Genomic DNA, 27,353 nt, shown 5'->3' on the forward strand with positions numbered 1-27,353 from the left:
CTGGGCCAGGGAACACGGGTGATTTACTTGCTTATTTATTTATTAGGCCTGAGAGAAAAGCAAAAAGAAAAATAAGGCGAGGGGGGGAAAAAAGCCCCAAAGAATAAAGAAAAAATAAGTGAGAACCTGGTCATCAACATCTCCAGTAAGAATCTCACAAGCGGACAACTGAACATCCTCAACTGGGGACTCTCGTTTGTGCCAACTTGCAATACATCTCTCTTCGAAGAGAAAGTCTGCTTACACAGACTCCTCAGAAAATTGAGACAAAAAATATTTTTTGTGACCGAGTGTAGTTTGGAATCCACAGAACTGGTGGATGAGAGGTTGGAGTTAAGCCCCAAGAGTGTATTTGACTCCCAGATACAGAACTCTATCTTAAACCTATTTGAGAAAAGTGTGTTATCCGATCTCAGTAGGATCAACTACCAGAAGACTACACCTGTGAACATCAAGAATTGTCAATTGGAACATATTGAAACCTTAGCAAGAGACGAGGAATTAACGATCAAACTGGCGGACAAGGGAGGAGCCATTATCGTGATGGACACTACCTATTACCAGCAGGTGCATTGAACTCTTCAAAGATGAAACCACTTATATCAGGTTGAACAGCGACCCTCTTCAAGAGATAAAGGCCTTGATTGAGAAAACAGTGGAGAAAGCCCTAGATAATAAATGGATTATTGAGAAGACTGAACAATTTCTGCTAAATAAACCACCTGATAACACCTGTCTACTATGGCCTACCCAAGATCCACGAGGATAGTAGCAACCCTCCATTAAGACCAATAGTGGCAGGGTCAGAGAGTGTGTTCGGTCTGCTTGCCATCTACGTAGACAAACTACTACAACCCTTGATACAAAGAATACCCACCTACTTGAAAGACATTTGCCTCAAGGATATCGCAGCATTGAGTCCAGAATGTATTCTATTCAGCCTGGACGTATGTAGTCTTTATACTCCCATCCCCCATGAGATAGGACTAGAAGCAATAGAATGGCATCTACTTCAATCATCGGAACTGAAGGGCAGTCCACAATTTGTCCAGGAGTTACTCAACCTTATACTCTACAATAACTATTTCCGATTTCAAGGCAAATATTACATACAGGTGCCTGGCACGTCTATGGGGTCAGCAATGGCCCCAGTATATGGCAACACCTTATGTATAGGTTTGAGCAACAATTTGTATTAGATCATCCTACATGGTCTCTTAAAATCCTCTTAAAATTGGAAGAGATTCATAGATGATATCTTCGCGGTCTGGTGTGGACCTATGGAGGATTCGACTACATTCTTAACTTACCTCAATACAGTACACCCTAGAAACAGTTTCACGATGGAGACGGGATCACCAGCACTGCACTACTTGGATGTTAGCCTAGAGATCAAGGATGGGAATATTGCCACAAAGATCTACTATGAACCAACTGACGCCAACAACCTTCTTCACTACACCAGCTTCCACCATAGGGCGATGCTTAAAAGTCTGCCACACTGTCAGATTCTGAGACTCAAAAGGATTATTTCTGACCCAGCTGGCCTCGACACAGAATGCTCTACATTGGTAGGGAAATTCAAATTAAGGGGATACCCTGAAGATGTCCTCAAAGAAGCCAAACAGAGATCTAATGAAGTTAGTAAGGATGAACTACTGACACCTAAAGATAAAAATAAAGAAACGCCTCTCCTTATCATTACAACATTCTCTAGACAGAGTTTCCAAATCAGTAAAACCATCAGGAAACACTGGGGGACCCTCCACAATGACCCCACACTGCTCAAATTGTTTCCAAGGGCCCCCTTGATGGCCTTTAAAAGAGGGCGTAACCTGAGTGACAAGTTAGTAAGGGCAGAGAAACCACTCCAAGATAAACAACTCTTTTTGAAAACAAGGAAGAAGGGCACATTTCCATGCCTTAGTTGCACCCCCAGTAATAATGTTGTAAAGGGTGATGCAATTTCTCATCCCCAAACAGAGAAAAATATTTGAGAGATTTTTCTACTTGTTTGACTTCATGAGTGATTTACTCCATCAAATACCCATGCGGGAAACTATATATAGGGCAGACTATGAGACCCGTTAAGGAAAGATGGACAGAGCCCAAATCTAATATAAGGTGTAAAACTGTTAGATCATCAGTGGCAAGACACTTTGCAGAGCAGCACCACAATATTGCCCAATTGAAGTTTCAGGTAGTAGAAGTAGTGAAAAGACCACAGAGGGATAGGGACTACCAGTTGTTACTGTCACAGAGAGAGAAATATTCGATCAAATCTTTTGGACACTGTATACCCAAGGGGCCTTAATGAGGAGTGTTCATTGAATTGCTTCATATGAAGAATTAACCCACTTCAACACTAGGGTATACAACCGTATATCAGATCGATAGACCATCTTGTTGATAATCACATTGCTTGTTTGTTCCATGAGGTACGTTAAACTGATTAGAGATAACAACACTGTTGTAGCATAACTTGTAGCCTAAATCTTGCTGTGCAATATATTTCCTTATTTTCTCTTCTCTCTCCCATATGGTTGTCACTTATATTGCATTTGTTCGTATACCAGAGTATGTATAGGTCGCCATGCTTGTACCCTTGAAAATCCTTTGAAAAACAGGTCTATATCTCAGTGAGCAATTAGAAGGAAAGTATGAGATTGGGCCTCATTACAACTCTGGCATTAGCCAGAGTTGCATTTTTTCCGGCACCCGCAAATGGGCAAGATCCGGGTCATGCCAAGCTCGGCGGACCCGGTAATTGCCCATTGGTGGGTGCTGGAATCAAGGGCCTCCCGATCCCCATTCTGCCCCAAAGGGCATTCCGAGTTGTGCCGGTGCATCCGATGTGCTCTGCTTGCGGGTGCCGTTATACCCGCCAGGAAAAACCTGGCGGGTGAGACGGCACCCACGAGTAGACCTCGTAGTATGGCGGTCCGGGAACTAGGGTATTGGCATGCTTACCAGTACCGTAGTTCGGGACCACCATGCTCATAATGAGGCCCATTGAGTCGATCTCTCCATAGAATTGAATGTTGGCTACACAAAGATGTTTCATACGACCTGTATTGGTGTATTACACAAAAAGTCGAATGTTTAATACATCACTGTAAGATCGCATACTGCTCTTATTGAGGTATCACACAATGGTTATGTTGTTTTTCTGTTAGAGTCCAAACGATAGGCTCATGTTCATGCATTGTACATCCTAGTATGAAAAGATGAGGGTCACCAAGATGCTTTCTGCATCTCTATGGATCGTGGAATTAGAGGACTATGTCAAAACAGAATGTACCATGTTTGAAGACAATCTAATTGACCCAGTCGCTACAGATATGACAGCAGCAACCATATGATTGGGTTACTAGGGATTTCATGATCTATATACTATAACCTGGAGGAGAACAGTATTTGAGTAAGAGGGAAAATTGTTGACAAACGAGCATTACAAGTTTGTCTTGAATCGGTAGTATGTCTAACACTATCAGCATACCACAAGCTTGTTCCGAATGTGGGAATATGACTCGCACTATCAACCTACATGATGTGATTTTACAATCGAATAAGACAGTTGGATGTTGACCCTGCATGTTAAGGATATTACGAGACGTTATACCATGAAGGGTTCTGGTATCTTCATGGTGTTCATATCTCGTCTTTTCAGTGAACACATTAATGATTGTATGGTGTACCAAATGTGGAACCGTGGACATTAGAGTACGTCCCTGGCCACGTATTTCATAATGATCTATGACACTCCAAGATGGACACCAGGTTTGAGATACTCCAGGTTGTCCGTCGTTTTAACACTGACTCACTTTAGTCTTTAAACTTACACAATATGGCGTTTGCTACCTGGGTGCATCGGCAGCCATCAGTGTGGTTACCGATGCCTACACTTGAGCGACTCCACTGGTCGACATCAGCCCACCATCTGTTCTGGTAGGTTAGACAACCGCACATTGGGTTTATACATGTATACGTGGGGATCACTTTTTCAGACGCTTCAATATCTTTAATTGCATTTTTACCGTAGAATGAACAGACTTTTTACGGCTTCATCTCGTCACGCAACAATCATACAGCAGATTCTTTGCCGTGTCTAAGCCAGAGATGCTTAAACACAGCATTGCCTTGTGTATAGGAATTAACTCATGGGGTGAGTGATACTTTAAATACATTATCAGTACATTGCGCTAATTATTCTTTGTGGCATTGAGATATGGCTAGAGTAATACTTGCAGATTGCTGTATCTCTGCACAGTTTCTCGAATTCTGAACAGATTGAATCTCACACCACATGAGACACTGTGTACTCCAATAGACCTAGGATTGCCATAGGCCACCGCGGATCTAATCAGTGAATGGCGACACTGCGCTGGCAGTGAGTGCATTTATCACTATTTATAAAAGGAGTACATGACATTAATCATTGTATGTGGCATAAAGACATAGCCAGATGATATTTACAGGTTGCTGTTACTTTATACAGTTGACCGCACTCTGAACTAACGGCATTTCGCAGCACAAGAGGCAGCCATTAACCCCGGACAGCCATCAGCTTAGTCAGTGGATGGCTAAACCGCTCTGGCGGTGAGTGTATCTACTACCGTCTATCTTTTAGTTACACATGGCGTTTATGCCTTACATACTGCAATTTGCTTTAAAAGGATAAGGTTAGCGGAATACGCGTTTGTGTACACGTAGAGATGACCAGGTGATGTTTCTTTACCGTAGGTGGAGACTCACATTGGCAAGTACTGTTGGAGATATACGAGGAACATTTTAGCATCCTGATATTACGATAGCATCTCGACTTCTAAGAAAGGTACCTTTTCAATATTTAGTTTCACCACTTAAGATTTGCATAGACTTAAGTTCAGTAATGAAAGCCTCAAATTATTGACTCCTGTATATTCATACATCCTTGTTGATATTCGAATGCTCATAGTTTTCAATAGTTAGGGCCACATCCAGATGGCTCTCTGTATCTATGTAGTGATCACAATGAATGAATGGACATATCTCGCAATGTAAAGTTCATGTATCTGTAACAGAGTATTTACTATCTTCTCATCACATCTTAATGTATATCTGATTGACAACTACTTTGTAATGTTTGTCAAAGTGTCTTTTTATATGATATTTTTTCTGTGGTCTAATAAGGCTTTTGAAGAAGAGGATTCATCCTCGAAACGCATCAACCATTGATACTGGACACACGGATAGCTTTGTCTATAAATTCTCCACAATTAAATTGTGAATTTTAAATACACCACTTGTTGAAATATACTTGGCTGGATCTATTGATTGAATCTGTATTGTATATAAATCTTTTAATTGAATCCTTAACTGTCATTGACTGTTTTATACAGCGTGCAGGGCACAGGAGGATTCTACTATTGGATCCTCTACTCTTCTCCACCTGGGCTAATGCTCAGTGTAACCCTCCAGTAGAATTCTAACTTTAACCCTAGTACACGGGTACCTTTGAAAAATATGACACACTTGTGTTTTATTTTCATTGTTACATAGGTAATTAGAAGAAAATTAACATGTGATCTGATGTAAAGGTAACTATGCTTTAAAGGTGTATGAGAGTATGGAGTTGTATCTGTTGTGGCGAGGTTCCCGTTGTATTAGGTGTTTTCGGCATATGTGGGGATTTCATTCCCTTTATTCTGTGTGCTTTGTAATAAAATGTATGTATCCATTTCGATGCTGGTGGGAACATCTTTTTAAGCAATATAACCCGAGCGTCGGGAGCATTACCGACTCAGGTAATTCCCCAGGGCCCGTAGGTAAGGGCCCGAGTGAAGCGAGGGCCTTACCGAAGGCCCCAGGGCATTACCTGAGTCGGTAATGCCCCCGACACGAGTGTTATATTGCTATTAGTACTCCGGCCCGCAAAAATTGCGTGACCGGGGCACTAAAAGCTTTTTTTTTTTGTCCCGGAACGCTGCTGCGTTTCAGGAGAAAAAAAGAAAAAGAAAATGGCCGCCGCAATGGAAAGGGAAAACTGAGTCCGTTTGCCCTTTCAATGGCGGCCATCTGGAGCGGAAGCGCTGGGAACACAAGTGTGCTCCTGAAAAAGGATCAAAAAGAAGGTAAGTGGGGTGGGGAGGGCGGGAGTGGGATGGGGGGAGGAAAAAAAAAAACATACCTGCATCCCCGGCGAGGGATGAGGGAAGCCTCCAGCCATGTGGAGGCGCGGAGCGGGGGTGGCCCCGCTCCGAGTCTCCACACGGCTGGAGGCTTCCCTCGTCCCCCGCCGGGGACGCAGGAGCAAGAAGGTAAGTTGGGGGGGGGGGGCGGTGGGACGGAAGGGGATACAAAAAAAAACTTACCCGAGTCCCCGGCATGGGGCGAAGGGAGCCTCTCAACCGCGGTGAGGCTCGCAGCGGGGATGGCCCTGCTTCGAGCCTCTTCATTGGCTGAGGGGCTGCCACGCCCCCGCTGGGAACAATGGCCGTGGAATCCTGGCTGAGGGATTCCTGGCCGGGTAACGACCCGGCGAGAGCCAATCAGAATGCGTGTTACATTCTGCTTGGCTCTCGCCGGGTACTAATATGAAATGGAGGATGGTGGTTCAGGCCGCCGGTAGGGGGAACCACTGCATTCCTGAGGAGAGAGTTTGACAGCTACCCCTCCCCTTTTTTGGGAGCAGGTTGATATAGCCAAGGGAAAGAAAATGCTTGCACTTTGAGAGCGGGGGAGAGAAATCATGGTGACAGAGATTCCTCGGGTGCGGGGAGATGTTTGCTCCCCCACACAGGAGGGAGTGGGGAGTGGAGAGAGACAGAGGATGGTCGTTTCCATCCTTTTCAATACTGACCGTTCACAGTGCTTACCTCACCCTAAGGTAGATCCTGTTTGTTTTTTTTGTTTTTCTGTTTTTACAGGCTTCTTCAGCCTGTATTGTGGCTGCTTTCCCATTACTGGTAAGAAGCTTAAGAATCGTAGCTTGCCGGTTTTGGGATTTTCCTCAGCTCCTGTCAGTATATGACTGTGTTTTTACCAACCTTGGAGTCACGTATGTCGGCACTGACAAAAGAAAGGTGTGATAAGCCCTGGGTGACTACCCTATCCTCGGGCAAAGTAAGCACAGTTGTTTATTTTGTTTGGTTTCTGCCTTGCTGGTGTAACGGGTGGGCAAAATACCGCCCTGTTTGGGGAGGCTGTTTGCTATTCCCCACCAGTGGGATGGTTGAAGTCCGAGAAAACCAGACCCCACAATCTTGGTTCAGTAGTAGATCAGAGCCACAACCTGCATGGGGGTCTCCCACAACCTGCATGGGGGTCTATCAGTGTTTACTCAGACTTTTATGTGACAGCTGTCCAAGGCCTTGTGTGAAGTAAATTCATACTTAAGGTAAGCCCAGAGCTCTCTGAGTTTTTGTTCTTTTCCAAAGCTGAGAATGGGGGAGGTTCATGGATATTCTCCAGGGCCCTTCAAAGGGATTGTGTTAGCATAAAGCAGCCCTCAGGCGCATGTGCCCTAGAGATGAGTCCTTATTGGGCTAATGCAGGGTCAAAAAGAAGAAGCAAGTATTGACAAGTAGGGTCAGTCCATCAGCCAGTTACAAGGATATACCTGTTGCAGGTGGGAGGAATTTTGAAAGGGAGCAGGATAATAGTTGTAAGTGAAACATAGGGAAAGAAATTACAAAGTGTAGAAATGGGGCTTCAGGGGGGACGCAGACGGCTGGGATCACGCCCCCTCTTCCTCACATGATTTCACAACTGGCGTCCAATGGCTATGTCTCAGGCGCTTTTGTTTTAGGTAGGAGAGGGTCCAAAAAACGTAACACAATAGTTTGGCTGAACGTGCCCCTTAGGGGATAGCTTGGACTAAGGAAGGAGTTAAGTAAGTCAGGGAAATTGGCATCATGCTGAAGGGCAGTTTGATAATCATGGATAGAGGAGCTGGAGAAGGTGCTCCTTTTAAGCACACTGGACGGTGTAGCAGAAAAGATGGGTTTTCAATGGAAAAAATGAAGGCTAAACATGAATAAAGGTGCATAATTTGGTGCTCGTTTAAGCACACCGGACGGTGGAGCTAGTGAAATGTTGCCTTAAAATGGAATAAATATAGAAGTAATATGAAGAAAGGCTTTGAATCTTGGGTTCAAAAGAGAAAAATAATTACGCTGCTGAGGCATTTTCCACACACAGGACGGTATGCGGAAGGAAATTGCTGGCAGTACTGCACATAACACACAGTATGAACCACCTGCGCCAATAATATGGCAGTGGTGCAGGTATTAAGGAGAGGGTTAGCGTGTTAGCCAAGGAAGCGGCTAAGCGTTAGTCATCATGCCAGTTGGTGCTGATAATATTAAGGGCAATAACAAGATGGGCATTGCAATATGGGGAAGAAAAGAAGAGAGAGGCAAATCTGAAAGGGTAGAAATAGAGCACTGAAACGGGGACTACTTTCAGTAGTTTAAAACCTTTTTAATCATAATATATTTCAAGATTAGTCAAGGTACAATCCAATTTTAAAAAACACATAAAAGTATAGCCTGAATCAATAACTTATAGGTTATACACATTTGTCAAATACCACTTTTGTGGCCAGGGTATAATATCAACCATTAGTTGTACATTTAATTGAGCTCCTAGTTTTCATTGAATCTAAGAAAACATAGGGTTTATTGCATAAACCAGTTTGATCAATTGCATCAATTTCTTCTTTCACTGTGTTTCACATTACACAGTATCTTTTCTCAACATGTTTCTGTTCTCTAGGGCACAAGTCCGAAACATTCATCAGGAGTAGAACCCTGGTGTTTTGCACAGGCGTTTAAACTACGCCGCTATCTTTAGAGTTTCTTAGTTTCCTTCCACTTTGCTGGTGTATGTAGAGGGCAAAGCCATTCTTAAATGATGGCGATGGGTGCAAAATGCGTCCTTCCTGGTCCCTCTATAATGGGGGAAACAGTTAAGCCACATAGTATAAATGGTGAAGCGGGAGCGTTCTGCCAGACCGGTCAGGTGTTAGGGTGAATTAGTGTAGCCAAGTGGGTATGTTCTTGGTCCCAGGTGCTGTATACATTAGGTAGTGAAAACTGGCTCCGGGATCCTCAAACGTTGTTGTTTCTATTGTATAATGCGGTATAAGTGAATAGCCTGCAAACGCCCACGGGTGCGGCCAAGGCAACGTCTTATAGTCCGTGTCTCGCCACAGTCGTGACAGTCTAGTCGGGATCGGGTTGGTAGAGTTCCAACGTCTATTCTGGTATCGTATAATTACGCAGCTGGAAAATCCTCGATGTTGTAGGAGCGCTGCCATGGCTATCTCCAGCGGTCCGCGTCTCTCATTACTGCACACGGGACTAGATAAAGGCATACACTCTTGATATTGACATTTGCTTAAGGAGTGTACACCCGGGGTCCCTCCATTATTCACAGAGGGGCATTGCAATACAACATGGTCCTAAAGGGCAGGCAGAATGCCAGCAAAACGAATAACGCTGCTGTTGTATTTTCCACACACCAGACGGGGTGCAGAAGGAAATTGATGGCAATACTGCAAACCACCGCACCCAATTGACTGGGGCTGCACTGAGTGCCCAGAATAGCACAGCAGCCAAAGAGCCCTTGAGCATAATAATGGTCCTGGCAGAAAAGCGTTGGCCACAAGTACGGCCAAGCTTTGCACTAAGTGCATACTAAATTGATGGGAAGTAATAAACCATAAGAGGCTGCCCGGGAACGGGGAGGACTGGAGGGTCTGTAAATCTGTAACTGGGGGGTTGTCCTACCGTGTAGAATTCAAGTGCATGCAATATAATTTAAATGCATAATGGTTTGAACCCTTGTGAACAGCCAATTAAATGGGGTATTCACCATTTAAGACAAAAGCAAACTGCTAATGAACACATGTATCCTTGATTTTTGGTGATACCAGATTTTTATTAATTAGCTGATATTCTGTTTTTGCTTTACATATTATTTGAGTGTTTTTTATGAACAGCAATTCATGATGAACATTGTGGTGAAATACAGTGGAGTTTGACCATAGTTGTGTCTGAAATACAGTACACACATTTGCAAGTTCACACAGCGTGAAGAATGCGCTAATACATTTGGAAAACAACTAGCAAATAGGTGAAAACCAACATGTAATTAAGTACAGTTGACACATTTGCAAGTTTACACAGCGTGGTGAATGTGCTAATACATTTGGAAAACAACTAGCAAATAGGTGAAAACCAACATGTAATTAAGTACAGTGAACACAGAATGTAAGTGTAAATGAAGGAGACATTAGCTGAAGGTCTCCTTTGCCCGGCTAGAATCTGACCTCGTAATTGGTCTACGTCTAGATGAAATGTTAGAGATATTAGTGCAGCACTCGGTAGAGTCCCAGGGTAGTCTGGGTTTGTGTGTTGCTGACATTTCGGCTGAGGCGATGAAAGCCTTCTTCTAGGGCCAAGAGAGTCAGGGCACTCTGTGTTGAAGTGAAGTAAAAAGAATGGATAAATGTATTAAAAAAGCAGCTGTGTGCTTAAGTGTGTAAAAAGGTGTATCTAATCATGAGGACAAAACCTATATAGTTCCAGTAACATCAACCACTCACCAATGGTCGTGCTGGGAGCAGGAGTAGATGCTATTGCGGGCATGAAGGCTAGGCATTTGGAAGTTCGGGAAATCCAAGTAGGGCAGATGGTTGGATGGTAGCCGGATTGAGGGAGGCAAAACCGCCTGGAAGAGGTGTGGGCCACCTGATGGTCGAATCAAGGTCCGGGAGGGTGATTTTTAGGGCGGGAACCCTGTAACAATAGAGGCACAGCATTTACTAAGTGCACATACAGAAGAGGTGTGCTGGGTGCTAGGCAAGGCAAAGAATGGAAGGGCACTGTTTACCTTAAGGAGCCATCTGAATAGGAACCGGTATTGGAGTAGGGTTTAAAGGTGGGTAGCCTGGGTGGAAGCCATCATGGGAAATGGCAGGCAGGAGGACTGGAGAGCTCGCCCTGTGTGCGAGATAAATTGAAAAAGAAAAAAGAAGAGCCATGAATAAAAAAGCGTAAAGCCTGGTGAGAGCCAAAATGCAAATCAATGAGAGAGCTGTACTTCTCAGGGAGAGAGGCCAACAGTAGGCAGGGCAGTCCGGCTTACCTGCAGAACTCTGGACGATATGAATCAAGGCCGGCATCTAGGTATGGCGCCTGTGCTGACTCCGGCAGAACAGAGCTGTATATGCGCTGTAGAGAGTGGGGCGTCATTGTGCATGCTCCCGGAGTGTCTCTCGGTGGAGCAGACGGTGTGTGTATAGCGTCACGAGGTGACAACGCGCATGTGTGATGGAGTAGTGGTACCGCTGAAAGCCAATGCGGCAGTGCAGCGCGATAAAGAGGCTTAGGCAAGTGCCTGTCAGTAAAGAAAGCAATGAAACAATGAAAATAAGTGCTGCGAGAGGTGCAGCCAGTGCCGGGGCTTGGCGGGCAGAGAGCAGCACTGGGTGTGACCAGTGGCTAGGACCTGGGGGGACATGGCAAGATGCACGTGGGAGCTGAATCCATAGTAGACATGGTAGTAGGAATAGGTGAGGGGACAGTAAATGTATGCGTGTAAAACTAAGAGTGAACCAATTGAACATAATGCACATGGGCCAGCTAATGGTGTCTGGTGCCTTGTGCGTTTTCACGGCTACAAGGCATTCGAGGCAAAAAATGGGTGTAGTCAACACATCCGGTTCAGAGACAATAAATATACCCAAACAGTACGTAATATCTTAAGTACAAGATGAACAATGTTTTTTTCTAAGGAGGGGAGCTACATAAACAGCAATAGTCACATTGGTTATGGCTATCCAGTTCCTAGTCAATAAATCATATCACAGATTATGTGCCACAGTTACTGAAAGTATCACATTAAGTGGAGGCTTCTAGGTCCAAGCGGCCCAGTCAAAGTCAGATAGAGCTAAGGTTCTAAGAGAAACTGCAGAGCCGTGGATGGAGGGTAGTAGGGGCCTGTGTTGGACAGAGTGTCGGTGGCAAAAGATGCTAGGTGCTGAATTGTCCTGGTTGAGCCTCATTGAGGCCACTAGTGGTGGATTTGAGTTTGTACATCCACCATGCTTCTTTAAAGTTCAAAGCATTTGCAATGTTGGTTTTGTTTTGGACTTTGTCGACCACCCACCAGGTGAAGAGTCAGGGCCATGGTGGAATTTGTTGAAGTGGTCGACCAATGGAGCAGTGGAATTTCTGCAATGTATTCTAGGTCTGTGTTCCCCAATGCGTTTATAGATGGGTCTAGAAGTTTGCCCTACGTATCGTAGGCCGCAGGGGCATTGGATCACATAGATAACGTTGGTAGACTTACAGTTCGAAAAGTGCCTGATTTGCCACTCTTTGCCTTCAATAGTGAAGGAATTGAGTTTTTGTGTTTGTCTGCACGGTGTGCATTGTCTGCACGGATGGTGCCCGTGGATCTCTCTCATATTCCACAGGGTGGAGCGTGCAGTATTTTTGCTCGTTTTTTCTTTGGTAAGCAGGTCTTTGAGGTTTTTTGACCTCGTCAGTGCAATCCTTGGTCTAGGTTCATTAGGTAGGTTAAGTTGAACTAGTGGCCAAAACTTTCTGATCAGCGACTTGAGTTTGGAGGTGGTTGGCCAGAAGGTAGTAACACAAGTCATGGTCTTGTCCAAAGTCTCAGAGTGTACTTTGGGTGTCAGGAGGGCTTCTCTGGGTGTGAAGTGAGCTCTTCTTTGGGTGTTTTCGATACGTTTTTTGAGGTATCCCCTGGAGGCCAGTTTTAGCTGTAAATTGATGGGGGCTGCAGGGAGTGCCCAGGGCGGGAACACCAGCAGAAGAGGCCTCAAGTATAACAATAGATCTGGCAAGAATGCATTGGCCAAGAGAACGACCAAGCTTTACAATAAGTGCCTAATAAGCTTTGGAAAATCTATTGTATGGAATGGGCGTTTTAAAAGGGACAAAGGAAAAGTATTAGGCAGCAGCTCAGTTGTTAGCAATTGGTTACCATACCAAGTTAGCAGGGTGTGTTGACCCTAGCCACAGCACGCTAATAAATTATGCGCCCCTGGTTTGGTCCAAACTAGAAAGAAATAAGAAATAAGAAAGTTTGAAGGTGTGGCGGCATGGATCGGCCTCGAGTTGGCCCATCGCTGAACTGCACGTGGGCCCCTGCTCCCCTGATCCTATTATGCCCAAAAGCACATCATGACTAATTGCCTATTTGTTTTTGTTATTGCTTCTTAGCTTTGATATAATAAAGCCTACACCAATTTCTTTCCCACTGATCCCTCGTCCTGGTATTCTTTAGCAATAACACACTGTTCAGTAGGAGTGTTTTTATATATGCTCACTGTTTTTACATACCCCGCTTTATGCCACTTCCAGGCTTATGAGGTTTCACTACTCCTCAAAATAAGGGCACGTCTGGATTTTCGTTTCCTCATAGGTTGGGGATTTCGTTTCGAAGTCACGCTGTACTGTGGATGATTTATGTTTAATTACCCCCCCCCCCTATCAAGCCTCTGCGCTGCTCGCAGGCTACGGACCCCTCCCTCCTCAAGCCTCTGCGCTGCTCGCAGGCTATGGACCCCTCCCTCCTTAATCCTCTGTGCTGCTAGCAGGCTATGGAACCCTCCCCCCTCAAGCCTCTGTGCTGCTCGCATGCTACGGACTCCTCCCCCCTCAAGCCTCCACGCTGCTCGCAGGCTACGGACCCCTCCCCCCCTCAAGCCTCCACGCTGCTCGCAGGCTACGGACCCCTCCCTCCTTAATCCTCTGCACTGCTTGCAGGCTACGGACCCCTTAAGCCTCTGCGCTGCTCGCAGGCTACGGGCCCCTCCTTCCTCAAGCCTCTGCGCTGCTTGCAGGCTACAGACACCTCAAGCCTTTGCGCTGCTCGCAGGCTACGGACCCCTCCCTCCTCAAGCCTCTGCGCTGCTCGCAGGCTACGGACCCCTCAAGCCTCTGCGCTGCTTGCAGGCTACAGACACCTCAAGCCTTTGCGCTGCTCGCAGGCTACGGACCCCTTCCTCCTCAAGCCTCTGCGCTGCTTGCAGGCTACGGACCCCTCAAGCCTCTGCGCTGCTTGCAGGCTACAGACACCTCAAGCCTCTGCGCTGCTTGCAGGCTACGGACCCCTCAAGCCTCTGCGCTGCTTGCAGGCTACAGACACCTCAAGCCTCTGTGCTGCTTGCAGGCTACAGACACCTCAAGCCTCTGCGCTGCTTGCAGGCTACGGACCCCTCCCTCCTCAAGCCTCTGCGCTGCTTGCAGGCTACGGACCCCTCAAGCCTCTGCGCTGCTTGCAGGCTACGGACCCCTCAAGCCTCTGCGCTGCTTGCAGGCTACAGACACCTCAAGCCTCTGCGCTGCTTGCAGGCTACAGACACCTCAAGCCTCTGCGCTGCTTGCAGGCTACAGACACCTCAAGCCTCTGCGCTGCTTGCAGGCTACAGACACCTCAAGCCTCTGCGCTGCTTGCAGGCTACAGACACCTCAAGCCTCTGCGCTGCTTGCAGGCTACAGACAGCTCCCTCCTCAAGCCTCCGCGCTGCTCGCAGGCTATGGACCCCTCCCTCCTTAATCCTCTGTGCTGCTAGCAGGCTACGGAACCCTCCCCCCTCAAGCCTCTGTGCTGCTCGCATGCTACAGACCCCTCCCCCCTCAAGCCTCTGTGCTGCTCGCAGGCTACGGACCCCTCCCCCCCTCAAGCCTCCACGCTGCTCGCAGGCTACGGACCCCTCCCTCCTTAATCCTCTGCACTGCTCGCAGGCTACGGACCCCTTAAGCCTCTGCGCTGCTCGCAGGCTACGGGCCCCTACTTCCTCAAGCCTCTGCGCTGCTTGCAGGCTACAGACACCTCAAGCCTTTGCGCTGCTCGCAGGCTACGGACCCCTCCCTCCTCAAGCCTCTGCGCTGCTCGCAGGCTACGGACCCCTCAAGCCTCTGCGCTGCTTGCAGGCTACAGACACCTCAAGCCTTTGCGCTGCTCGCAGGCTACGGACCCCTTCCTCCTCAAGCCTCTGCGCTGCTTGCAGGCTACGGACCCCTCAAGCCTCTGCGCTGCTTGCAGGCTACAGACACCTCAAGCCTCTGCGCTGCTTGCAGGCTACGGACCCCTCAAGCCTCTGCGCTGCTTGCAGGCTACAGACACCTCAAGCCTCTGCGCTGCTTGCAGGCTACAGACACCTCAAGCCTCTGCGCTGCTTGCAGGCTACGGACCCCTCCCTCCTCAAGCCTCTGCGCTGCTCGCAGGCTACGGACCCCTCAAGCCTCTGCGCTGCTTGCAGGCTACAGACACCTCAAGCCTCTGCGCTGCTTGCAGGCTACAGACACCTCAAGCCTCTGCGCTGCTCGCAGGCTACGGACCCCTCAAGCCTCTGCGCTGCTCGCAGGCTACGGACCCCTCAAGCCTCTGCGCTGCTCGCAGGCTACGGACCCCTCAAGCCTCTGCGCTGCTCGCAGGCTACGGACCCCTTCCTCCTCAAGCCTCTGCGCTGCTTGCAGGCTACGGACCCCTCGAGCCTCTGCGCTGCTTGCAGGCTACAGACACCTCAAGCCTCTGCGCTGCTTGCAGGCTACGGACCCCTCAAGCCTCTGCGCTGCTTGCAGGCTACAGACACCTCAAGCCTCTGCGCTGCTTGCAGGCTACAGACCCCTCAAGCCTCTGCGCTGCTTGCAGGCTACAGACACCTCAAGCCTTTGCGCTGCTCGCAGGCTACAGACACCTCAAGCCTTTGCGCTGCTCGCAGGCTACGGAAATGCTCACTACAGCTTTGCAGGCCTATTGACTCTGGTTGCTTTTACGGCTTAGCCTTTAGCACCACAGAGATTTGTTTTTTGTGTTTTTTTTCTTTGTGTTTCTCTCGCAACCATACTTATAAATGCAAATCTGTCAAGAGGTGGTAGATGTGGCAATTGCATTTCATCACCTCAGGGAGTAGCAACCCACATGCCCATGTCCACTAGCGTAGCGTGCCCTTCATTGGTTGGCTACCTGGGTTGGCTCTTTTAAGGTACTAATCTGCCATCCCAGAGATTACCTTTGCCTTCCATGTTCACTAGATTTATTATTCCCAGTACGCGGGGGAGGCACCAGGAGCGGGCTTATGTACCGTGTCAGGTTTTATTTTTACCATGTCTATGTGTGACACCTGTGTGTATGTGGCAGACTGCAGCAACCTGTACGTTTCAAGCTTGTTTCTCTCAGAACCTCCTGAGTAATACGCTAATTGCTGCAGGTGTATGTCAAATTGGTGCATCATGGGCAGGCACAAAGTTGGCTGTTTGTCCTAGGAGCTAATGTTCTATAGGTGGTTGCAGGACCTGAATCCAGCCCAGGTTTCTGGGACTACAGCCCGGGGCATGCTCATTTCATGTTGGTTCTATACCATGACACATTCATATAACATTTAAATAACATCTGCTGTGTGTTGCAGAATTATTTTTAATAAGAACGTATGTATGATTTTGAGATATTTCAGGCTATGCCTAAGGAGTCAACAAATGGTTGTTGTTTGAGTTATTTATTGTGTATGCGCTCTCTCTAACCCCCTTTTGAAATGAATGTGAATAACCTTATGCAATCCCTCCACATAGGAGAGTATTAGGCACATTGAACATTGTGTAATGCATCGCTGGGACTTTTATTCCAGGTGCACTGTTTTTAGTGTTGCGTATGCTGTATTATTTATTTAATAGTTAATCCTGTCAAAGCTGCCCTGGACTGGGCAGACAAAATCCATTGATGTACATGGTCTTTATTTCCCAGACTAAAGGTCGGTAAGGCTTAACAGGTTCCTAGAAAGGACTTGGCTTGTATTTCTTTCTACGGACAAGGGGGTTTCCACGAACTGGGCCCGTGATTCCTCCTGTTAGAGTGAATATTGTTGTTTCTCAAGGAAACTCGGGGTTGGTGTTAGCTTTTCTTTGTTTTGTCCCCGGATCCGAGGTCATGCACATGTGCGCAATAAGGTGTTGTCCCATTTTCTCCGTAATTCCTACTGGTAGCTGCCACCTCACTATCTCGTACTGCATTTCCGGGGTCATCTGTCTTCACCTAAGGGCAAGCACACTTTTCATCAATCTTCATGTTTCTCTGGTAGGTTTTTCTTACCCATTTCATAGGTACATTTCAGGCTACAGTAATTCTTCTGCCCCCCTCCCACCCTCCTCAAATCCCACCACTCCCAACCAAGGAAAACGCAGTATAACAAAAGCCACTACAGTCTTACTCAGGTCTGCGATTCTTGCCTCCTACTCCTTTTAAAGTGCTTTGGGTTAGACAAGGATTTAGGCTAGGTCCTCCTAAAGGGTGTGGGCAAAATCTTAGTTTGCATGACTGAACAACCTCTAACATTTGGTGCTGCTTCCTCTCTCTTCTTGCCCTCCTCTCTCCGCCTCCTCACACTAACTTACCTTCTCGAAATGTCATCCTTGTTCCTTTACTGCCTATGTAGTTTTGGCACTTTTATAGGACCGCGTCAGAGCCCAAGGTTAGGCTCTCATTATGATTGGTTGGTCTGGGCTATTCCACGTCTTCCCCAGGTGTTCTGTCTAATGTTCTCAGAAGCCCAGGGTGTGTCTTGTATGACTCCTCACAATTATTCTTGGTTGTCATCAGGTCTGTGGCTCCATGGGCCAAAGGCTTAAAATGGGTTGCCGACATCATAGGATCAGGCAGGTCCTTGATGGTGGTTACCCCACTGGTCTTTCCTTTCAGGAAAAGTTCATACATAACTCAAGATCTAAAGATTCCTTTTCTCAGTAAATTCATGATCGTCCACAGACTCGGCTGCAGACTGTTCTTTTTTTTTCTCCTTGATTTTCCCTCTATGGATCTTGTTGTGACCCTGATGATGTGTCTGGGGAGAGGAGAAAGGCTCTGCGAGATCCCCGATATTCTTCCTCCAGAGTCTTTCTCTCAAAATGTGTGGCGTTCCCTGAGACCCAGAGTCTATTGAAGGCCGTTCTCGTAACCTAAGTCATTGCACATTATCACAATCGCCAACCGAAGTGCTTGTGTCTTCAAAGGGTCCAACAGGTCAGGAAAATACCCATGTCTGTAAGAACGATACTAGATTATAAATATTATCCTACCAGTACAAGATCCCATACAGCAGGTGTCTAAAACTGCCTCGCTCCTTTAGGGGGTACAGAATTGGATTCTGCCACCCACTATTTGAAAGTAATTGGAGCAAATGGCAGGAAACATCTTTGCATGTTCAGGAAGGCTGAAAGGGAGCTGGCGAAGAAGAAAGGGTTTTGGCGTGTGCGCATTGTCTGTAGACACATAATGTACACCACATTGAGCCTCAGTGGGAGGTGGCAGCAGGCAGGCTGGGAGATGGAAACCTCGAATTGGGACAGCATTTGGGTTCTCGGCATTCTTCACCATCACAGGAAGCTTTTAGTCCTCCTCAGCAGACCAGTTCTCCCAATGTGGTCCCAACCACAAGGGGGTGTGAGCTCAAGAAGGTCGGCCTTCTGGGAGGCCTGCCCGTTCTAAAATCTTAACTAGTAATGATCGGCCTTAAATGTGTATGCGCCACTGGCAGCTTTTATGTGCATGTGGAGAGCTGACCTCCACGTGCACTGCACCCTCCAGGTCCAATCCCCGTCCATGTTTATTTATCTTTATCAGCGGCCTTTCCCCTTTGCTTTTCTCTCAAAATGGATAAACAAACAAGTAACGCGATAGGAGATTCAGCTAAAGACCCGCCCCCACAGCCAGTGTCGTCGGTTCCTTTCACCCCCATGTTATTTTAACACGCCTTTATTTTCTGCTTTGAGTGAAATGCAAAGTAGAAAGACTGCTTGTTCCGGTAGATAAGTGAGATTGATAGATGAGTGAGATTTCAGCTGTGTGACATGACATCCGAAATTGCACAGGATCGCTTCATTGGAGCAAGTAAATGTGATTACACATACAGTTCAGTGCTTTTATTGAAAATATATATTTCTAATCATATTTGTGCATGATTCACATTAAAGCAAAAAATAAATGCACTGCAATAGTGCAACACAAGCACAACTCAAAATGGGTCCAAAATAGTACTTTCTCCAGTTTGCACAATCATAATCTAAAAAAAGCTACGCCTCTGTATTTCCTGTCTTTCTTTCTAAGGTCTTTCAAATAGTTTCCCATGACACAATATATAATAGTTCTTTTTAACAGTGTGATCGGTGCTTCCAGTGGGATGAAAAACGTGTCTTGGGGGGATGGTCTGGAGTTTAAATTTGGTTTTCAAGGGAACATAGCTCCACATGGCAGTCTTCCAGGACGTGATCCCAAATAAGCATCAAGCGAAAATAAGACACAGTGGGCCTCATTACAAGTTTGGTGGTATCTGAGCGGTAAATCTTCCCAGATACCACCAAACTGTATTATCATTACCGCCATCCCCTCATACCCACACCACTAAGCCCACTCCCCTACCACAAGCATCTCGCTAACCCGGTTACCACACTAACCATGCCACATCGCACACCTTGTGGTGTGATTATGCATATACTAGAAAGACTTAGAGCTCTCACTCAGACTACAGAACTTAGCACACTACCCCTTCCCACAGAATACAGAAACTATAGACTGAGTTCCCGCACCACTTCCAAACGCTGCCCTCACATGGGACACCCTCGCTCCCACAGTCCACCACCCACTAACTTTGGCACACCCCACAATACCACCTCTCACAACATATCAGATACGATCACCACACGCACTTCCACAAACCACACACGCCTCACATCAAATGTGCCCTCCTCAATGTCCGATCACTCCCAGCTCATGCATCTGATATTTATGACCTCATAACCAACAATAACATTGACCTATTAGCCATCACTGAAACATGGTCACATGAAGCATCAGGCCACACTGTTGCACTTGCACTACCACCTGGCTTCACCATACTCAGACAAGACAGGCCAGACTGAATAGGAGGCGGAGTAGCCCTCATCTACAAGGAGAACCTCCAGCTCTGACTTATCAGCCACCCCTCTACCAACAACTCTGACCTCTTAGCGGCCAAACTCTCACTGTCACCCAACAGCACCATCAACATTCACCTACTATACCGCCCCCAGGCAACACCCCAGACTCCCAGGACAACATCATTCACATCCTCAGCAATAATATCAAAAGCTTCACCAAAACCCTTCTACTAGGAGACCTCAATCTCGGGTTCAACGATACTAAGGACAAATCTGCAGCCACTCTCACCAAGGAACTTAATGACCTGGGCTTCACCCAAAAAGTAGAAAGTCCTACTCACGCCAAAGGCCGCATTCTTGATTAGATTGCAGACCATAACTGCCTCCCCACTATCACCTCTAACTGCTCACTGCCCTGGACTGACCACAACTGCATCGAATTCTCTATTCCTATCACCAAAAACGACAAAACTCTGACCCCTGCTAGCGCTGCACAAGTCAGAAGCTCCAAAAAACGTATAGAGGATAACCTGCGCCCATACCTCAATACCCCCGAGTTAGCTCCCCCATTCGCTAATGACCCCAATATCCAAGCAGACATCGACAAAGATGTCATCACCAAAGTTATCAATGAAATGGCACCACTCGAATGGAAAAAAGTGAAGAAATCTCTACACACCAACTCTTGGTTTACTGAAGAACTGCACTCAATGCGTTCCCACAAAAGAGCAGCACTAAAAAACTGGCAATCTGACCCCTGCAGCAGCACCAAAAACAAATTCAATTTAATCTCCCACCAATACAAGGTAGCTATCACTGATGCCAAAGCCAACGCTTTCAACACACAAATCTCTAATGCCAAATCACACTCTAAAGAGATCTTCACCCTTTTCAATGAGCTCACCCCCCCCCCCAATACACCAGAAGAAATAATCAAAGATGAAGCTTAGTGTACCAGCATTCAAGCTGCCATGCTACACAAAATTGACCTTCTCCAAAAGAAAATCAAAGACCACTGCAAAGCACTTCCTCAACAGACAGGAACTAAACCTCCCAACACCACACCCACCTCGTCTAAGCCCACCATACCTGACTTCTCCTTCAGAGAAGTCGCTGAATCTGAAGTTATCGAGCTACTAAAAAATCTCAAACCCTCCCCCTGCAAAGGCGACATCTGCCCACCTAAACTCGTCAAAGACTGCGCAGACTGCCTTGCGCCGCTCTTTACGGCATTCATCAATGCGTCCTTTAAAACCGGCATCATCCCAGCTAACCTCAAAGAGGCCTGGGTCCGGCCTCTCCTAAAAAAAAAAAAAACCTACTCTCGACCCCTTACAACCAACTACAGACCAATAACCACGGTGCCATTCCTGCTGAAATTACTGGACAAAGCCGCACATTGCCAAATCCAACACTTTCTGGAAACCCACTCCATCCTTGGGACTAGGCAATCGGGCTTCTGGAAAGGACATGGCACAGAAACAGCCCTGGTGGATCTGAAGAGCCAGATCACCCAAATCATGGACAAAGGCAAGCTTGCTCTTCTGCTCCTTTTAGATCTCTCAGCCGCTTTCGATCTGGTTGATCACAAGACTCTCACCTCACACCTCATACACTCAGCCAACTTCTCCAAAGAATCAGCTCTCTGGAGCACCTCCTTCCTTGAGGGAAGAGCCATGAAAGTCTTCTCAGACATCGCCAACGCCACCCCCACGACTATCCACTGCAGGGTCCCTCAAGGATCATGTACTGCACCCACACTCTACAACTTGTTCACCAAGCCCCTCTTTGAAAAAACTCGACTCATACGGTATCACATACACGAACTACGCGGACGACACACAAGTACTTCTACCCCTCTCAGGATCATACAAGGAAGACGCCAAGGCACTCTGCACAATCTACTCCGTCATCAAGGCCTGGATGGCAGTTAATGGCCTTTGCCTCAATGGAGACAAGACTGAAATCATAATATTAGGCCAACGGAACACCCTAGACAAACTTGACAAACTGTACGCTAACTTCTCCATTGACAATTCCATCATCCCCGTATCCATAGCCGTAAAGACACTTGGAGTATACCTTGACTCTTCACTATCTACGACTAGACAAGTCAGCGCAATCACTTCCTCATCTGCGCACACCACCAAACTCATAAACGCCATCAAGCCTTACCTCTCTAAATCCAACTGCCTCTCTATAGCGAGAGCAACCATTGGAGCCAAACTGGACTACTGCAATGCACTCCTAGCAGGCACATCAGCCAAAAACCGAAACAGACTACAAGTCATGCAGAACAATGCTCTCCGGGCCACTCTTAATATCCCAAGAAGAGAGCATATCACCCTTGCCAGGCACTCAGCCCAATGGCTCCCGGTCAAAGAGCGGATCACTCTCAAAATCCTCACCCTCACTCGCCTCTCTCGCTCCGCCCCGTCCTATCTAGCAGAAACCATCCTCCTCCCGTCCCACCAGAACACAATAGTCCAACCTACTCTGCATCCCACGCATCAAAAAAGCCAAAGCCGGAGGTCTAAGTTTCCCCTACATTGCAGCCAAGACCTGGAACGCTCTTCCTGCAGACATTAGAGCAGAAAACTCACTGCCTGTTTTTCGCAGGAAACTGAAAATCTCATTCTTTGCAAAATAATTAGGAAATCATAGGAATCCATGTAAATATACTGCACTGCTAATGTGTACATGTCTACTGTAAATATTGTAATTTGTATGTAAATACTGTATCCTATGTAACTAAGATATTGTCTGTAACAAACGCCCCGATGCCCCCGGGCTGACGTGCGCTCTACAAATCTGAATAAATAAATGTATATGGTGACATTAAGTCTCCTCCTAATTAATGTAATCTGTTTTTCACTTTATTTCTGGATTGTAAAGGCATTGTTCCTCCTTTTTAGCTTCCAACTGCACAACTATTTATTTTCATCCCATGTGCATTGCTGCAGTTTTTTAATCTGTCCATGTGTAATGCATTTCACTGTCAGGTTATTTGTTAAAAGTGTCTTTCTCCACTTGCGCACTTGTCCATTGCAGTAGAATTTAACTAGGCCCATTTCATTCCATGTCACTAGGCCCTAGTGTTTTGGACTGGCCTGCATTTTTCAATGGATAGTACCAGCCAGATGCACTCTTAAATACTGGCCTGGCCTCTTTATTGCTGACATTCAGGGGCTTTATTTTACCCCACATATCAGTTTTATTCAAAGATATGTGGCTGCACCCACAGCTAGCAAACTGAATACCAGCACACCGAATCAAAAGGTGATTGCTGGAAGGTTTAGAATCAATCATAACCACTGGCATAGCTCTGGGCAACCTTCCTTTCTTTGTCAGCCTGCCATGCCACCACAGAAGCAGAAGGACAACCTCTTTTGTTTTGCTTCTGTCACTGCAAGTGGGGCTGGCATGCCTAGAAATGCGTCCTGAGCCTGCTGGTTCTAGCCCCTGATGACATGCAACCAGACTGAAACATGTCTGGGGATGCTAGTGGTCTAGTGCAGAAGGGATGTGAGCAAGCATTTTGAGCTGGACTGTCCCTTTTTGGGTGGGACCAAGCCAGATTGGGATATGGTCTTCTCCTTTCTGTAATGGCTTGGCAGGCTGAAGAACGATGGTCTGGTGGGGTTGCTAGAGCTATGCCAGAGATTAAGATTAATTCTAAACCTTCCAGCCATCACCACTTCTTTTTTTTTTTTCTTTTTTGCTCCTCCAGCACACCAGCCACATTTATTTATGCTGCGTTGGTAAAAATGAATGACATTATTTTCTTTGATTAACCAGGGGACAGGATTCAACATATATTTCATTGCTGTTCTGTTTTAAGAATGGATTGTGATTTGATATATGTGCTTGCCAAGTTGGTGCTTGACATGCTGTGCCCGCACATGAATGTTACAGTGCTGTGCACGTCCTTTCGAGTCATGCATTAGCCCACACTTACCAGCGGCAAAAGCCTTTTGTGTGTGGTAGCAGCTTTGAAAGGAAAGGTCAGATGAGAACCAAAACTATTCTCCCCTCATATCTAACCATGTCCTGTAGCCAGAGCACTCCTCAAATGCTGTCCTGCGGCTCTCCTAATCCTTAGGAAGTGCTTGTGGAGTATATGCTGCATACACACCCCAGCCCACACAACAGAGGAAGCAGCAACTTGAGCCCCCCGCTAGTGCTGGTGAGGTAAGCATCATCCGAGGCGTCCTCACTGGCATGAGGGAGGGCTGCAACATGGCTATCGGGGAACTCCTCCTAAAACCCAGTGCTACGCTATATACCAGGCCAGCACGTGCAAGATCTTTCTGTTCCTTGAAAACGTCATTCTTGTGATAGGTGAAGTTCCTTAAACGCCCTGTGTCATGGCAGTGTTTGTTGAAGACTTTGAGGGGGCTGAAACATCCTGAACACTGTCATTGGCCATTCAATGGGTAGCAACGTCCTTCCGATACTCGAGGACATGTTGATCAGTCACAGCATTAAGACTGTGCTCTATCGTGTGCTGCAGTTGAGCTACTGTGACGGCCAGCATCTGAGGGGCAGGAGTTGAAGTTTCATACAGTTAGGATAAATAGTACTGGGGCAGCTCGAGGCGAATGGGGGCACCTTTCTCCGATGTTCAGATTGTTTCTTGTGTCTACTCCACGTAGGATCTTGACCCGCCTCCCTCTTATGGGATTCATGATGGCGTTTGGAGTCATGTTTGCGCCCTAACCTCTTCCAAATATACGAAACAAACAGCAGAGGTAAGTAACCTACCTGTCTACTTAATGTGTATTAAGTGTTGCAGGGCTAGCAGCCCAAGGATTGCCGTCAGGTGACTTCTTTACTGACGGGCACTTCTGGGTCATTGTAGTGGAGCCACCGTGATCTCGCACAGTCTCTGTGATGCCCCCTCTATCCGAGATACTCCCCAGATTGCATCTTATGGCAAGCGAAGTGGACGAGGAACTTCAAGGTGCGGTGTCCCGAGTGCAGGATATCAGAGGCACACATGTCAGCGAGTTGTCAGGCAGCTCTGTTTTCGAGGTAGGTTGATCAATCGGAAAGTGCTCACCTCTGGCATGGAGCCAGCCTGCACTTGGCAAGTTCGAATCCCGCGGTCCTTATGAAGCAGCCGCTCATCCCTCTAAGGTCAGTAAATGAAGTAGCATTACATCGGTTAATAGAAACATTTTATTACAGCAGTTATTATTCTGGAGAACATCTAAAGATAAAAACAAATCAAACTTTTTGGACTATACTCAGCTCAACACAACACAGGACCCGACCTCCAGATCCCATGTAGGCTTTCTCAGAAGTGCAGGCTTCTGATGGGAAACAGCACAAGACAGGATTTTGATAGAAGGGTGACATAAATTGCATCCTCTCCTTCGGGCGGGGGGGGGGGGTAAAACACATTTTAGGCTCTTTGGGGGAAGGCGGGGGGAGGGGTTGGATCAAATTCATGTGGTTACGGCTGTGACGAATGCCCAGGTCGAAGTGTTCCGCATAGTTCCCTTTTTCACATAGCTACAGAGAGAGGAGTAGAATGGAGGCTGCACTCCATGGACCCAGCCAAGAACTTGCATTAAACCTCTGTCTTTCCCATGTCTTTCTTTTCCATGTCCCCTCCCCAGTGCATGCATCCATCATCTATCCATCAATCCATCCCATTTCCTTTACCTTGCACCCATCTGTGCCATCTCCTTGTCCTTGGCCAGGGTGTCTAATGTAAATCCCAGTAACATAACATCCCATCTGCATCCCGATCCCTCATCCGTTCTGTTCCATACACATTCTTCTCTTCCCTCCATGCAATCTCCTTTCACTTCCATCCTCTTACCATGCAGCCTCCCTTTTTTCATTCATGTATAGGACTATACGTCCATTCTCCCCCTATTAGCCTATCACTCCATTCTCTCTTTGTCCACCTATTTACCTTGTATTAACGCCCCTATCAATTATCCCTTTATCATACATCCATTTACCCCCTTTCCTTGTATTTCCCTCCCTTTCCATCAATATTCTTTCTTCCTTCCCACCCCATCTTCCCTTTTTCCTGCCTTCTCTCATTTTCTATTATCCTATTTGTCATTTTATTATTCACTCTTTCACCCTAACTCTTTTTTCCTTTGTCCCTCCCGCATGTTTCCTTTTTTTGCTTCTTTATCTTTCTGCTCTTGCAACCCTCACTCTTATCTCTTTCTATCCATATCTCACTGTTTCTCTCTTCCTTCACCTTGGATATAGCAGGCCAGTGATGTGTGACCTGAATCGGAGGGCGCAAAGTCAAAGTAACCAGGACGACACTTCCACCAAATGATGGAGGCGCCTGCTTTAGATGCCGGGATTCTGCAGTTCCACTGCCTCTGCCGAGCTTGCTGGCCTGTGCAAATGTCTGGCGGTGCCCAGTGAAGGGCTGCTGCTGAGCAAGAGGGACACAGTGATGTTGTGAATGGCAGCAGTTTCAAAACAGCTTTTTCAGAAAGGTGCATCACGTAAATTTGTTCAACAGTTATTTTGCATGTTAAATGGGTCACACTAGGCCCGATTGCTGCAACTTTTAGCGCGTTGAAAAGTCACTTTGCACTGCCAACAAACACCCTGATTCACAGAACGTGTATTTTTACTTTGCACTGCAAAAATCAACTTTGCACCGCTCTGTAAATCAGGGTGTTTGTATGCAGTGCAAACTGACTTTGCACCACGCTACAAATTCCACGAATCAGACCCTTTGTGTTAATAGGGGCACGTGCTGAGACTATAAGGGATGCCCCAGTTACCTCGGACATACATAATGTGCCCAAATGTAAAACATGACATTTTCATACTGAAATTGTAAGTCTATTACATAGTCAACATAACAAGTGCAATCCATGTTGCCAACCCCTTTTAAAATAAATGCGTACTGGGGTAGTTGGCGAGGCAGGGGCCACTCTCGAAGGCCCTCTGTGGAGGTTAACGCAACAATGTTCTGTTCAACTTTGATTTTTAATTCCAACGTCACCACTACCCTCTCCCAGTCGCCTCCCTTTGCCGCTGACCCACTACGCAAATAGGTCTCACTCCAAACAGTGAACACATATCATGCTTTTTCTAACACACCTCATGTTGGCTTATGCAAAGATAACCGAAGTCGAAAGGTACATTGTGCTGATAACCTAGAGTCGAGAGCAGTAAATACAAGGAAAGAAGAACAGGCAGCCAGAGAGGGAGAGCGAGAGAGCGAGAGAGAGAGAGAGAGAGAGAGAGAGAGAGAGAGGGAGGAAGGAAGAGAAGAAAGGGGGGAGGAGAGTGAGGGAGGGAGGGAGGGAAGAAAGGGGGGAGAGGGAGGGAGGGAGGGAAGAAAGGGGGGAAGAGAGGGAGGGATGGAAGAAAGGGGGGAGGAGTGGGGGAGGGAGGGAGAAAGAAAACTGGGGGAGGGTGGGTATACTAAAT

At 46.8% G+C, this 27,353-nt stretch overlaps 1 protein-coding gene across 3 annotated transcripts in view; it reads left to right on the forward strand.

Annotated features, from left to right (window-relative positions):
• The window catches only part of PLEKHF1 (pleckstrin homology and FYVE domain containing 1), a 100,444-nt gene that overhangs the window by 24,737 nt on the left and 48,354 nt on the right, over positions 1 to 27,353 (forward strand). The window contains exon 1 of one of the 3 annotated variants that reach the window (XM_069607076.1): positions 4,742 to 4,834. The exons of the other annotated variants lie outside the window; for them this stretch is intronic. The gene's annotated coding sequence lies outside the window, so the exon portion shown is untranslated. Of the gene's footprint in view, positions 1 to 4,741; positions 4,835 to 27,353 lie in introns of those variants that run through there. 3 annotated transcript variants of the gene reach the window in all.

Source organism: Ambystoma mexicanum, chromosome 1p, assembly GCF_040938575.1.
Source record: "Ambystoma mexicanum isolate Mex_15411 chromosome 1p, UKY_AmexF1_1, whole genome shotgun sequence".
NCBI lineage: Eukaryota > Metazoa > Chordata > Amphibia > Caudata > Ambystomatidae > Ambystoma > Ambystoma mexicanum.